At 30.4% G+C, this 12,074-nt stretch overlaps 1 pseudogene; it reads right to left on the reverse strand.

Moving 5' to 3' along the window:
• Positions 1 to 4,051: 4,051 nt before the first annotated feature.
• LOC120359673 lies at positions 4,052 to 7,119 on the reverse strand (annotated as a pseudogene).
• Between the last annotated feature and the right edge of the window lie 4,955 nt (positions 7,120 to 12,074).

A 12,074-nucleotide genomic window follows, 5' to 3' on the forward strand; every position in this document is an offset into this window, starting at 1 on the left:
ATGTTTACATGATATTAAATGTTTTAAAAATGTTTTTGAGATAACATTTTTAAAAATAATTCTTTAATGAAAAAAAAATGTTAAATAAATGTTAAATAAATATTTTTTTCTGAAATGAGTTGAGAAAATGAATATAGATGAAAAATAAACATTTAAAAAACATTTTTTAAATATTTTTTCCTGCTTAGGTAGTCTGCCTTTTGCTTTTTCTCTTCTTCTTTGTTTCGATGTCTCTCTCCTTATTATTACAGTTATGTTAATGATATATAAAATCTTTTCTCTTAGAATATTTTTTTTTAGAATCAATTAAGTTATATAACGCGACTGTGTAATATAATATAATATAATATAATATAATATAATATAATATACGTAATATAATATAATATAATATAATATTAAATAAATTTAAGGCCGAGAAACAAGCAGTAACGGTTGTCAATTAAAATATTTATTCCAAAGTCAGTGGGACGTTTCGGACTTACTTGTCCTTCTTCAGCCATGTACAAGTTATTTACATGGTTTTGGATTGATACAAATTAGATTTCTTAGATTAGTATTGAGTGTATGTCCGGATGTTGTAATCTGTCCGTCATTTTTACAGTGTTGACATGATGCAGATGTTCCGTAACGCTAACAAGTCAAGTGAGACTTGTAAGTCAAGTGAGACAACGTTTCGTAAATGCGTGTCTTTGTGTGCGGATTTTAGTGTCAACCGATACCATAACAATAATTTGGATAGACTACAAAGGTTAAAATAAATAATGATAATTTAGACACAAAATTTGGCACGGTTCTCTATCCTTTAGCTAATTTTTTACACGAGATCATATCTATTCCTCACTCGATGTCCCACGTTAACAATAGCTTTGATCTATATAGCTTACTCACAGGGATAATAATACCAGACTCACACATCTTAATTTCTTTAGATGTTACATCACTTTTTACAAATGTGCTCATAAATCTAGCCATAGAGGCCATTAAAAATAGATGGGATTACATTGGAAAAAACATAAAAATCCCGATAGATGAATTTTTGTTTGCTGTGGAGTTTGTCATGTCGTCTACATTCTTTACATTTAGCAACATCTTTTACAAACACATGGCACGCCTATAGGATCTCCATTATCTCCGATTATTTTGGACATCGTTATGCAAGACCTAGGGGTCGATCATGTAACATTTTCCCTAGGGCGGAAACGTGAAAAGTGAAAAGTTTCACGTGAACTGCACGATCATGTACGATTCCACGGGATCATGTAACTCACTCATGAGCGGAAATATGAACTTTTTCACGTGAACTTTTTCGCCATCAGCCGTGATAGCGAAAAAGTGAAAATTTAGGGAATTAATAAATTGTATGTATTTCGAAATTAGAATAAAAGTGTGGTAACAGTGTGGTAACAGTTTGAAGAGGTATTATTGAAGGGGTTAACTTTTTTGGTATTGCATTGCGTTAACAGGATAAGCTAATGTACGTAAATAAAAATAATGCTTTTATGATATAATTAGATTTGATATTTATATTTGACAAGTTGATATTTTAATAATTATATAGAATGAGGTTTCATCAAATGCAAATTTAGATAAAAATATACTTTAACGTGTTTTGATACACAATGATATAAGAAAGGTGTGTCTTGTGAAATATATAGAATATTAATCAATCATGTAAGTGTTTATAACTTATAAATTTGGAAAATACATGTGTGAGCGGAGAATTCAGTTTTGATAAAGGTCCGTATTCTAAATTATTCAATATTTTTTAATTAAACAAAGATAAATTTAATGACTAATGAAATTAATTTACTTTAAAATTTGTATAAATATAAAACTTAATTAAAGTTAATTTTGAAAAACAATGTTTGTATTAAATTACAATGTAATTTTTAGAATTAGATTACTACATAATAAAATAGTTGTTACAATATATAGATCATCGAAAATAAATGTAATATATATTATATTTGTAAATTAAGTTTATGCAATATAACTAAAAAATATTGCTATTTATTTATGAATATATTTTTTTACAATTTCTTTTTTTATATAATTAAACTTTTACAGTAAAAGTTATACTATAAAAGCAGATAGAAACCTTTTTCACGACCGCTTGATAGTTGCGATGACAAATTCGAGCCTCTAAAAGTGAATTTCGGAACGCAACTTAAACTTCCGCGCATTATCCATACATAATCGCTGTGCGTGAAAAGATTCACGTGAACTCTCTATGAGTGAAAAATGAAAAAATGAAAAGTGAAAAATGAAACGTGAAAAGTTCCACGTGAAATTACATGATTGACCCCCTAGGCTGGAGTCCCATGGATGCGGAACGTGCGCAATGCGAAATTGGCGGAACGCTCGTGATTGGTCCGATCAGTTTTACGTCCGTGCCGCCAAATTTTATCTGCAAGTTTTTATTTTATGCGCAACGCTTGTAGGTTACGCCGGTTACTTGTTGTGTGTGTGTGTGTGTGTGTGTGTGTGTGTGTGTGTATGTGTGATAAAAATGGATAACCTTCAACAAAAATTTGTAAGAATAAAAATTATTAGAATTTTGAATAACATACCCAGATGGCACCAAGAAGTCCTAAGAAGTTCACATTGAGCTCAGCTAAAAGAGCAATGAGTTCTTTTTAATCTTCATAAAATATCACGAAAGAATTCATTTTATGTTCTTAAGTACAACAGGGAAAAGAGTTCATCGTTATCAGTAAAAAAGAGTTCATATAATAATACATAAAAAGTTCAGCAATGTATTCCAAAAGAAATCATTTTATATCCATAATGAGTTAAATTGAGAATCATATATAATATAGTATCCATTCTTCCTAAAGAATTCTTTTTACAGCCAATTGTTGAGCTTTTAAAGAATTTATTGAGGATTCATTGAGAACACTTTTTGTGCTATTTGCAGGAAATACTAGATACAATAAAATATTAGAAATTATTTAAATTCTTATCTTTATTTCATAATTTATAAAATTATACAATGTAATAAAGTTATATAACAGTATATATGACATAAAAAGTATGATATAAAGTAAATAGCATAAACAATATATATAGCATAACAGTATATAATATAAAGTATGCGTACGTGGGTGCGTGCGCGCGCGCGCGTGTGTGTGCGTGTGTGTGTGTGTGTGGGTGCGCGCGCGCATGTATATCTTGAAATATTATTTTTCTTTTTGTTTTATTCTATCACTGGCATGTTGTACTCAAATCTTTATTACTTGTCCAATATTGTTCACCGTGTCGGAAGTATTTGCAGCGATTGTTTCTAAAAGAATGTATAATACTTATTGTATGTATATACAATATTATAAATATAATACTTTAAAGTATTCTATAATTGAAACATGCAAATAAGTCGTGTACTATATAGAAAGAATCAAATTTGGGTGGAATTAAATGTATTATTTGATACAAAATTATATCGATATCTTTGCGTGTATCTAGTACTAGTTTAAAAGAGCACAAAAACTAGAACTAAACTAGAGATGAAGTAGAAGATTTATATGTTTAATAAAAGTGAAATAAAATATAACTTTGAATTTATTATATATTCTTATTATATAGTTCTATCGGTGGAAAGTGTAAAAAATGGAAGAGTATGATCAGGATCGATAAAATGTAGAAAAAATGTGTGAAAAATAAATTTTTCTCACATTTCATCAATCTTGACCATATATATTATTAACTGTACAAAAAATGAAACATCGTTAACCTTATTAATTTATGACTATGACAGAAGTATATCAAAAGTATCTTTGATACAAATAAAGTAGGAGAGATAATTATTATATTATATTGTGTTCACTATATAATGTATTGTTACGTGTACTTGTAAAAAAGAAAAAATATGTTAGTGTATTGTACAATTTGTAGATTTCCTTCCGAATCTATTGTTTGTTCTTTTTAGTTTCAAAAGAGTCAATAAACTGCAAAAATGCTACTAAAAAGAATAAATCGTTGACTCAAAGTCGGGCCGAATTAGCTAATCGAATACGGTGTTGTTTTTTATTTTTTTTTCTCGGGAATGCTATTTTAAATAACAATACAATTATGATTTGCGCACTAATTATTGAAACTTTTCTATCTCTAAAGATTTAAAGGATTGCTAAATATATACTATACGTACCGATAATGACTGTGCATAATTTAAAGTCTTTAAACTTTATTGTTTTTCGTTGTCCCGACCACGACAATTGTAATGCAAGTCTATCAGAAATTAGCCACCGCATTACATTTCGAGTAAACTGTCTCGAATTCTTTCCCCCAATTCTCAGAATTCGTCGAATCTAGAAAAATAAACAAAAAATCATTACTATTAATAAATGTTTTCATGATTGTACATATATAACTTTTTATTTAACTCACTAAATCTCTTTGAATTTGATCTGCACCGGTCAAAATAGCGTCGAAATTTGTCAATCGTTCTATCGATGTCAGTGGAAAATCAGGAAAATTTGATCCTTCAACTGCCTCATTCTGATTTTTGTCGTTTCACCGATTTTGTAGCAATATCAAATTTGTTTTATTTAGTAATTGCTTATGATAAACTTTATACTTTTTTTCCGTCAGTGGTTTTAGAAATAATTATAACATATTTATATTATTGCGTACAACTTACCATTATTACATTAATTAATAATATGAAGTTCAATATTTTGTATACTACGAAGCTTACGTTGAAATTTTGCTCATTTTGATTTAATGTTAAATTTTAGAAATCTTGTATGGCTTTTTAATTAATAGTAATTTCATAATATTAGTAGCTTATACTTGCGTTTCAATATTTTCCAGGGATAAATAATAATTTAAAATTAAATTATTATTTACATTTTATTATATTCAATTTTTGTACTATTACACAGAACTTATAAGCAATATTACAGAACATAAGCACATATTCATTAGTATAAGGTTTAAAGAACTTCAAAAAGAAATAAATATAATTTTATATAATACAACAGCTTATGTGTTCTTGATGAAAATAAATTTGTTGCAATTTATTATAGGTATGACATACAAGTAAATATTGTTAAAAGTTGTAATTATACTGGTATAATTACTATTAATTATATTTATTCCTTGCTTCATATATTGCACATTTGTTTTGCATATGTAGATATGCAAAACAAATGTACAATAATTATACAAATCCTTATATTTTTTTTTAAAAGCGTATCAGGTTTATTGAATGTAAAGATAATTACTAAAGAGTTTTAAAATTTATCATTGCCATCAGTATCCACAAGCATTAACTCATTCTCCAAAACACCAACTTTAGTTATAACATCCAATATACAGCAAAAGCAATAGAAACAAATGCAATAAACAAATGCAATATAAAGAATGCAATATATTAGAAATTTTTTGTAAGAAATAAATATTTCTTAAATATTATCAAACCGTTTTAACTATTAAGGTAATCATCTCTGCAGTTATTTGCAGTTTTTTTTAATGGTTAAGAAATGTTTGTTTAAAAAAAAATATTTAATTCGTTGTACAAGAATATATTTCTTAACTGCAAATAATCTTCGGCTTACTATATACATATATTACACAATATTATTTAAATTCAAATTATCTAAAGATGAAAATTAATTGTAAATAATTTTTGTGTAACTAATTCAATTCATATAAGATTTTATGGAAAAGAAGAATCATTAATGCAATTATAAACACATGCTTTTATGATTCCAATAGTATATTATAGAAACCATATACATACATGTCGAAGCTCGGACTTCCATATTGCACAAAGTGGCAGGCTTTTGAACAATGGATTTCGACAACGTATTTAAAGTTATCTTCTCTGCAAAGTAAATTATCTTTAATTATAAACAATATAAGAATGTGTAAGTTGAATGAAGTATTTAAAAATCTGATAAATATGCAAAAATATATATTTCAAGTACGAATCGATTAGTTGTTTTAACACATGAACAACAAGGAATTAAATTGTATAGATGTAATAACATTTTCAATATAAATTAAACAGAAAATGGATTGATTAACTTTAATTTTGAACAAAATTACGTTCGATTTCCCTTATTCAAAAATATCTGTATAATTTAATAGAATATACTGTTTCACTTATATAAATGACTATTTACAATAATTACACATACCATGAATATCATTGTTTTCTTTATTTTCATCCACGTTCTTGTAGCTGCTTGGAGGCAATAGAGAACTCTTGGAGTTTTGTGCAGCTTTCTTATAAGCTGTATCTATTTGAATAAAAGAGATTAACAATGTTGAATATTTCAAAGTAGTTAATAATACAGCACTTATTCATAGATTATTTTAATTGTTTTTTAACTTTTTCGTTTGCTTTTTTTTATTCAAAAGTATGTGTATAACAAACAATGGAATATTGTTTCACGTAAATAAATGAGTGTTTACATTAATATAAAACACATACCATGAATATCACTGTTTTCTTTATTTTTATCGTTCTTGTAATTGCTCGGAGGCAATGTGGAGCTCTTCGATCTCTGTGTAGTTTTTTCACAAGCTGTATCTATTTAAATAAAAGAAATTAACAATATTGAATATTTCAAAGCAGTTTATAGAATAGCAATTATTAATATATTATTTTAATTTTGTTACCCTCATTTTCTTCAATGCTATCATTTGATGAATCACTATCAGAAGTACCGTTAGGAAACTTTTTCTTCTTACAAATACGTTTAGTTCGTTGTTGTTCATCACATACGTTGCGAATAATTGCATCAGTATCATCACCCGTAGAAATATCAGCACAATATTCTTCTACTTAATTGATTTGCCAGTTCAATAGTAGCTATGTAAATATATAAAAAAAAGTTATTATTGCAAAACAATAAAATTGATTCATAGATATCGTAAAGTATACAACACATTGTAATATTGAAAAAGAAATTTCTATTTACCAAAAGGAGCCAAACATTTCTTAAAATGATATATTTGCCATGTTTCAATAGGCAACAAAAAGTGCATTTTCTTTTTTACTATTTTAACATTTTTTGCAGGCCAAACTACTTCTCTTTTTTCAATATTGACCCATGAATGTGGCACCAAAAAAATAAAGTTGGAGCACACAACGACGTAATAATTAGTCATCTGTAAAAATTCATAACCCAGATGTTATGGAAAAGTTCAAAAAGATTTAAGATACTATGAAAAAAGACAAAACTTGCACAGGATTAGATCATTTTATTAATTATATTTATTTTATTAAACTTAATAAAGTAAATATTAACTTTATTTTATTAATTTTATTATTATTTTGTTAATTATTACTAGTCCAAACTAGCATCAAGTTTTATGGATGGCATTCAATGCAAATTTATTAACTTTATTTGTATGAATTATAATCAAAGATCTTAAAAATACAAAAATATTACAGAATAGTAGAAAATTATTTATACTGAAGGAATTTTATTAAGTTAAAAAATTTAGTTTAGTCTATTAAACAACTTTTTTTCTTAGAGTGTCAGTTGAAATTTTCATTTAAAAATTCGGATTTCTGCCATGAGTTCTGGCAACTCTTCGGAAGAGTTCTTTTTCTATAATCGATTAAGAATTTTAAAACTCTTTGGGCAACTAAAACTATTTTTATTATTTTGAAAAGTTTTCATAAAAGTGGAATCAACTTTATAGAGTTGGTTTTTGAACGCATCTCAGAGGAAGCTGATGTTACTAAGCGATAGTCTTTTGCCGCGTGCTGGTCCTTAGACGCTGTCCCTCGCGTTTCTCTGTTATTGCAAATAGCAATTGTTGGAACAGACGGTTGCATAGAAACTGTCCTTCTGCATAACAGATAATAAATATCTTAAAATTTAAGTGTGAACAGAGTGGAGCAACAACTATGGAGCAGTTCCCGAGAGAACGTATCGGCACAAGCATATACGTGTATGATAATTACGTTTATCATAAAGATAAACGTTGTCAAGGGATTTTTCGATGCTCAGCCCGAAGAAGTGAGGAGTGTTATGCGATTTTAAAGCAGAACGTAGATGATACGTACACACTGAGCTCATCGCATACGCATCTGCCAGACAACGTTATATTGGAGTAGCTTCGAATGAAGCAAGAGATGCTGCAAATGTGTCGGGAGACATTGATGAAGCCCAAAGAAATTTTTGACACAGTATGTCGAAGGTAAGTTAATTGAAACGCAGTAAAATTATTTACAGCATTTTTTTCTTTTTATAATAAGTAAAAAGTAGTTATGCATAAAAGTAGTTATTTCAATCTTAAGTTAGTTAATATTAGAAATAATTTTATAACATATTCGGAACATGTGTATGTAATTTAATTTTACCTTACTTTTATTTTTATAGATATCCTACAGCGGCTATCGAAGTAACATATAACTCTATGAGAAGTCTTTTGAAGAGAATAATTACGGAAAAGACCGGAAATACCGCGAACCGTTGCCGAACTAGAAATGATATTAAGCAATTACGAACCGATACGACACATTTACAAAGGCACGGTAGTGTCAGATGAAGGATACAGAGCCGTTATTTTTACAAGTGACGCTCTGTTAAACGCTCTAGCAGAAAGCAAGGAGATTTATATGGATGGGACGTTTTCGGTAAGCAATATTTGAAATTTGATAAGTTATTCAATATAAGTAGAAAAAAAGAAACAAAGAAAAAATGTAATATCGTGAAAAAATTTACATTTTTATGTACAGGTAGTTTCCAGAGTGCCATTGTTCGCACAATTGTATACCATCCATGTGCGATATATGGATACGGTAAATTGTGTTATATACAAATTTAACAGCTCTTAAGAATTCGTCTTTTTGATATGTAAGGACACCAAGACCAGATTACACCAGCGTTATTTTGACTTCAAGCGAAATCTGAACATGTATATCTGTTCTTTTTTCTGTTCAAATAGATAAATGACATAAATGACAAATTTAAGTCTTGTTTTATAAAAACCAAGATAACGTTGGTGCAATCGGGCTTAGTGTCCTTACACATCAGAAAGATGAATTCTCAATAAAGTAATTTTCATCTAAGATTTAATATGATTATCAATTTTAGGGTATAGCTGTCGCCTTTGTTTTGTGTGAAAAACGCACAATAAGTGTACGAGGTGTGTTCAAAAAGTATCGCGAATTTTGTGTTTTTTCAAAAATTATTTATTTATTCATGAATATCTATTTTGTCCCCTTCAAAGTAATCCCCATGAGATATTATACACTTGTGCCAACGGTTTTTCCAATTTTCGAAGCACTTCAAAAAATCATTTTTTTTTATCTTGTTCAGCTCCTCCTTCGATGCCGTCTTTATCTCGTCAAGCGTAGCGTAACGTCGTCCTTTCATGGGCCTCTTCAGTTTAGGGAACAAGACAAAGTCACAGGGGGCCAGATCTGGGGAATACGGTGGCTGCGGCATCATTAGTGTGTTGTTTTTGGCCAAAAAGTCGCGCACAAGCAACGATGTGTGAGCAGGGGCGTTATCGTGGTGCAAAAGCCAATTTTTGTTCTTCCACAAATCCGGGCGTTTCTGGCGGATTGCTTCGCGCAAATTGCGCATAACTTGCAGGTAATATTCCTTATTGACCGTTCTACCCTGTGGCAAGAACTCATGATGCACCACGCCCCTGCAATCGAAGAAAACTGTCAGCAAAACTTTCACATTCGACCGAACTTGGCGCGCTTTTTTCGGTCTTGGTTCGTGCGGCAGCTTCCATTGAGATGATTGAGCTTTGGTTTCCACGTCATAACCATAAACCCACGATTCGTCACCAGTTATGACCCTCTGGAGCAAATTTGGGTCGTCGCGGACAGAGTCCAACATCTCATTAGCAATGTTCATGCGATGCTGTTTTTGGTCGCAATTGAGCAATTTTGGTACGAATTTCGCGGCGACCCGTCTCATGCCCAAATCATTGATAAAAATCGAATGGCACGAGCCAATCGATATGTTTAGGTCCTCAGCAACTTCTCTAACGGTGATTCGACGATTGGCCAATACCATTTTCTCCACTTCATTAATTTTTTCGTCTGTTGTTGAAGTGCTCGGGCGTCCGGCACGCTCTTCGTCGTTCACATCTTCTCGGCCTTCTGAGAACATTTTGTACCACCGATAAACGTTGCTTCGGTCCAAGGTAGCTTCTCCGTATGCCACAGTCAACATTCGGAATGCATCCGCGCACTTAATTTCGTTTTTCACACAAAATTTGATACAGGTTCTTTGATCCATTTTTTTGAATAGGTAAAAATCGAAGACGATCCAAAACACGTGCAAGCAAAGCAGCTGTCAACAATTAAGTGAACATTCAAAATGGCCGAGCTTGTCGGCATAAGTGAGAGACATGAGTACCAACATAACGCCACAAAAAGATCGAAATTCGAATATACGTAACCCGCGAAAATTCAAAATTCGCGATACTTTTTGAACACACCTCGTATATACAAAAATGTGGCAAAAATTGTAGGAACTACGTCCATTGGAAAGAGTGGAGTCAGTGATGAGCGATTATAAACGTGCGGCAATGACGGTTGCTAGAGAAATTTTTCCAAATTCGCGAATAACTGGCTGTTGGTTCCATTATAATCAGGTACTAAATGTATGTATATTAAATACTTTAAACTTATATAGTTGACATTGTTATAGATATTCCTTGAAAGAATTTCTTTTGACGCTCAGCAATGCAGCACATTTTCCCGAGGAAAACGATGGTTTGTTTAAAAATATATATCATATTATACTTCAAATATTACAGATTGATACATAATAAAATAGTTTAATAATAAAGCAACAAACACGCACGCACGCACGCACGCGCGCACACACACACACACACACACACACACACACACACACACACAGAGAGAGAGAGAGAGAGAGAGAGAGAGAGAGAGAGAGAGAGAGAGAGAGAGAGTGTGTGTGTGTGTGTGTGTTATAAAATGAAGAAAATAAAAGAAAATGTATTAATTTTTTGCAGATTCACAAAGTACAGATGACGATCAAGAAGTGGCAGACGATAATTTATTTGACGCGCATGCAGGTATCGCATATTTTAATGTCTATTTTACTATTTTTACTTTTTTCATATCTTATTGAATTCAGTTTGTCAATTTTACATCCCAAGTAGCAAGCTGACGTTATTTATCGTCAAAAGCGTTATTTTAGCACTAAAGTAACAACAAATCAGCTAACTACCTGGGATGTCTACATGTTATTTTGTATTGTCCTATTTTTTACAAGTCCATTTTATAAACTATCTCCCGGTATATTTTTTTTATTATTTCTTTCATTTTGTTTAAAATTCTTTATTTTTTGTTGAACATTTTGCATTTTATTAATTGTTCTTTTTATTATTTACAGTGGAGCAGCCTCCCCCTGCACCATCAATCCAATCTATCGATGGAAATAACTCCTACAACTCCACAAGTGGTACGGCTACAGGTAAAGTTTACCCTCCAAATTATAAACTTTGATTTTAACTGCTACTAGAGAATCTTACAAATTAAGCTTATATAATGTGACGCGTGATTCTGTTCTGATTTTATTATATACTTTTTATTTTTAATTAATTTCTTAAATTTGATTGACGTTTATTTATTTATTCATTTACTTCTTATTTTAACAGCTGCGTCTGAAGACAGTCGTATTATTCGGAATGCTGGAGCAACGGGTCAAGAGAGGAGGAATCGTGGCAGGCCTCCTAGCCGTGGTGAACGACGTGGTAGACTCGCGAGAATAAATCAAAATTTAATTCGCGAAGTAGAAGGTAACATGTTTTTATCATTCATGCAATAACGATGAGTCTGTTTGTTTAATGCTATTAAATTAACATTTCATATTGTAAAACTTCCAATAATAGTTATGGTGTCATTTCTCTAATCTGCTGTGTATATTCATTGCGATTTATTTATTATTTTAGAGACTGCAAACACTGAGGAAGAAACGGTGCAAGAACCGATCGCACTCGTCGAATCCATTGTAAACGAGCGGATTAATATAAATGATGGTATGTGTGCATATGTTACTAATACTACATGTTTTTATTAATATTATTTAATATTATATTAATATTAATAAATTTTT

Source organism: Solenopsis invicta, chromosome 15, assembly GCF_016802725.1.
Source record: "Solenopsis invicta isolate M01_SB chromosome 15, UNIL_Sinv_3.0, whole genome shotgun sequence".
Lineage (NCBI taxonomy): Eukaryota > Metazoa > Arthropoda > Insecta > Hymenoptera > Formicidae > Solenopsis > Solenopsis invicta.